Genomic DNA, 4,506 nt, shown 5'->3' on the forward strand with positions numbered 1-4,506 from the left:
CCTCAGAGAGAGATGCTGACATCAGCCAGGCAGGACAGGTGCGCAGGGCCAAGGAAAACTCAGAGACCCCTGTGGCTTTGCTTCAGCAAGTCTCCTTCTCGAGGTCTCTCTTTGAGAGAGTATTAGGGTTCACGTAGGTGTGTGCGAAGAGGATCCTCTTTCGAGTTTTCTCCTTTCCTTTTACTGATTTTACTAGAAAACAGACGTCCCTGTTCAGAAGGTAAGAGCCTCGGAGAGGTTTGTAACCTGTTCAGTCTGATCCACCTAGTGCCAGCTGAATTCTAGGCATTGAAAACACTAGTTCAAGGTGGCAGAATTTTATTCCCTCCCTGGGATTTTGTCCCGTGGAATCACTGGGGACATTAGGGTTTGTCCTTTTTGTTTTACCTTTTCCTCCATCCCTCCTTCCTTTCTCTTCATCTCTTACTTCTTTTGTCCTTTCTCCTGTTCCCTTCCCACCACCAGTGGTGGTGTGTGTGTGTGTGTGTGTGTGTTACTCGGGGTGCTCTTCACCTCCCCTTGTGGGAAGTTGATCGAAAACTGTGGGGTTGAAATAGTGCTTGGACTCCACTGACACTAGATGCTGCCATCCTGAGGCTTAGCATTAGTATCTGGGATGACTTGGGGCAAGATCTCAACCTCCCCGCAACACACTTCACTTCTGGCAGAATCCGTCCTGCCCCCCCCTGCTAAAGCCGCCTCCCTGCCCAACCTGGGTGGGGGTGGAGAAGAGGGTTCTGATAACTTGAGCTGTGGTTTGGTGGTGGAACAGCTGTCAAGGGCACTGAGAGGGAGGTAGCAGCAGCTCACCCTACAAGGAGTGGGGTTGGCACTGAAGGTTACTAGAAAGGACAAGAAGACTCCATTCTGGGGTTGAGGAGGTGAATTGATCCCTCAGTGGTGGGCAGGTGCTGGGTGGAAATACTGCTGGTTCCTGGTGCCCTTAATTCCCCCTGATTCCTCGGTGCGTTTGAGTCTCTGACAGGTTCCCGTTCCCTTGCAGCAGGAGGATGTCACGGCCCAAGCGATGCACCTGCTCCGCATCATCTGGCACTTGCGCCAGCTGCCTGAGACACTGCAGGTGTGTGTGTGTGTTGCTGGGGGTGCTCTTCACCTCCCGTTGTGGAAAGTTGATCGAAAACTGTGGGGTTGAAATAGTGCTTGGACTCCACTGACACTAGATGCTGCCATCGTGTGGCTTATCATTAGTTTCTGGGATGACTTGGGGCAAGATCTCAACCTCCCCATAACCCACTTCACTGCTGCCAGAATCCCTCCTGCCCCCCCTTCTAGAGCCGCCTCCCTGCCCAACCTGTGTGCGGATGTAGAATTGGGTTCTGATAACTTGAGGTGTGGTTTGGAGGTGGAACAGCTGTCAAGGGCACTGAGGGGGGAGGTAGGAGGAGCTCACCCTACAAGGAGGGGGGTTGGCACTGCAGGTTACTAGAAAGGAGAAGAAGACTCCATTCTGGGGTTCAGTAGGTGAATTCATCCCTCCCTGCTTCAGGTACTGCTCTGGCTCACTGTAAATGGGGAGCTAGTGGAAAGGGAAATGGAGCCCCCTGGCACTCACTAAAAGGGAAAGTGGTGGATTCTCCATCTCTTGATGTCATTGAATGAAGACTAGATGCCTTTCTGGAATGTGTGTGCCCAAAAAGTAACTATTGTACTATAGAGGAAGCCTATGATATGCAGGGGCTTAGATGAGATGCTCTAAAGGTCTCTTCTGGCCATAAAGTCTACTAATTTTGGAAACAGTGAGTGTAGCATTGGAAGCAGCCTCTGATGTTTTACTGTCGAGCCGGCTTGCTTCCTAGAATGAACACGCATTGAGTGGGTTGATCCACAGAGAGTAGCTCAAACCTTCAAAGTGTCAGGTCAGCAGCAGGACATTAGCACTTCAGCGTTTGGTTGGGTGTGGCAGTGACATCACAAAGGCCTTTTGCAGGAGCTCAGCCTATTGGTCAAAGGTTTTAGGGAGGTGGTTACCTCAGAGAGAGATGCTGACATCAGCCAGGCAGGACAGGGGCGCAGGGCCAGGGAAACCTCAGAGACCCTTGTGGCTTTACTTCAGCAAGTCTCCTTCTTCAGGTCTCTCTTTGAGGACTGAGAGAGTATTAGGGTTCACGTATTTGAGTGCCAGCAGGAGCCTGTTTAAAGTTTTCTCCTTTCCTTTTACTGATTTTACTAGAAAACAGACATCCCTGTTAGAATCATAGAATCATAGAATATCAGAGTTGGAAGGGACCTCAAGAGGTCATCTAGTCCAACCCCCTGCTCAAAGCAGGACCAATTTCCAGCTAAATCATCCCAGCCAGGGCTTTGTCAAGCCGGGCCTTAAAAACCTCCAAGGAAGGAGAATCCACCACCTCCCTAGGTAACGCATTCCAGTCTTTCACCACCCTCCTAGTGAAATAGTTTTTCCTGATATCCAACCTGGACCTCCCCCACTGCAACTTGAGACCATTGCTCCTTGTTCTGTCATCTGCCACCACTCAGAACAGCCAAGCTCCATCCTCTTTGGAACCCCCCTTCAGGTAGTTGAAAGCTGCTATCAAATCCCCCCTCATTCTTCTCTTCTGGAGACTAAACAATCCCAGTTCCCTCAGCCTCTCCTCACATAAGTCATGTGCTCCAGACCCCTAATCATTTTTGTTGCCCTCCGCTGGACTCTTACCAATTTTTCCACATCCTTCTTGTTGTGTGGGGACCAAAACTGGACACAGTATTCCAGATGAGGCCTCACCAATTTCGAATAAAGGGGAATGATCACGTTCCTCGATCTGCTGGCAATGCCCCTACTTATACAGCCCAAAATGCCGTTAGCCTTCTTGGCAACAAGAGCACACTGTTGACTCATATCCAGCTTCTCGTCCACTGTGACCCCTAGGTCCTTTTCTGCAGAACTGCTACATAGCCATTCGGTCCCTAGTCTATAGCAGTGCATGGGATTCTTCCGTCCTAAGTGCAGGACTCTGCACTTGTCCTTGTTGAACCTCATCAGGTTTTTTTCGGCCCAATCCTCTAATGTGTCTAGGTCCCTCTGTATCCGATCCCTACCCTCTAGTGTATCTACCACGCCTCCTAGTTTAGTGTCATCTGCAAACTTGCTGAGAGTGCAGTCCACACCATCCTCCAGATCATTAATAAAGATATTAAACAAAACCGGCCCCAGGACCGACCCTTGGGGCACTCCGCTTGAAACCGGCTGCCAACTAGACATGGAGCCATTGATCACTACCCGTTGAGCCCGACGATCTAGCCAGCTTTCTATCCAGCTTACAGTCCATTCATCCAGCCCATACTTCTTTAAGAATACTGTGGGAGACTGTATCAAAAGCTTTGCAAAAGTCAAGGATTAACACAGCCACTGCTTTCCCCTCATCCACAGAGCCAGTTATCTCATCATAGAAGGCAATTAGGTTAGTCAGGCACGACTTCCCCTTGGTGAATCCATGCTGACTGTTCCTGATCACTTTCCTCTCCTCTAAATGTTTCATAATTGATTCCTTGAGGACCTGCTCCATGATTTTTCCAGGGACTGAGGTGAGGCTGACTGGCCTATAGTTCCCCGGATCCTCCTTCTTCCCTTTTTTAAAGGTGGGCATGACATTCGCCTTTTTCCAGTCATCTGGGACCTCCCCCGATCGCCATGAGTTTTCAAAAATAATGGCTAATGGCTCTGCAATCTCACCCGCCAACTCCTTTAGCACCCTCGGATGCAGCGCACCCGGCCCCATGGACTTGTGCACGTCCAGTTTTTCTAAATAGTCCCGAACCACTTCTTTCTCCACAGAGGGCTGGTCACCTTCTCCCCATGCTGTACTGCCCAGTGCAGCAATCTGGGAGCTGACCTTATGCGTGAAGACAGAGGCAAAAAAATCATTGAGTACATTAGCTTTTTCCACATCCTCGGTCACTAGGTTGCCTCCCTCATTCAGTAGGGGGCCCACACTTTCCTTGATTTTCTTCTTCTTGCTAACATACCTGTAGAAACCCTTCTTGTTACTCTTAACATCTCTTGCTAACTGCAACTCCAAATGTGATTTGGCCTTCCTGATTTCACTCCTGCATGCCTGAGCAATATTTTTATACTCCTCCCTGGTCATTTGTCCAATCTTCCACTTCTTGTAAGCTTCTTTTTTGCGTTTAAGATCAGCAAGGATTTCACTGTTTAGCCAAGCTGGTCTCCTGCCATATTTACTATTCTTTCTACACATCGGGATGGTTTGTTCCTGCAACCTCAATAAGGATTCTTTAAAATACAGCCAGCTCTCCTGGACCCCTTTGCCCTTCATGTTATTCTCCCAGGGGATCCTGCCCATCTGTTCCCTGAGGGAGTCAAAGTCTGCTTTTCTGAAGTCCAGGGTCCGTATTCTGCTGCTCTCCTTTCTTCCTTGTGTCAGGATCCTGAACTCGACCATCTCATGGCCACTGCCTCCCAGGTTCCCATCCACTTTTGCTTCCCCTACTAGTTCTTCCCTGTTTGTGAGCAGCAGGTCAAGA

The sequence above is a fragment of the Chrysemys picta genome, unplaced genomic scaffold, assembly GCF_011386835.1.
Source record: "Chrysemys picta bellii isolate R12L10 unplaced genomic scaffold, ASM1138683v2 scaf314, whole genome shotgun sequence".
Taxonomy (NCBI): domain Eukaryota; kingdom Metazoa; phylum Chordata; order Testudines; family Emydidae; genus Chrysemys; species Chrysemys picta.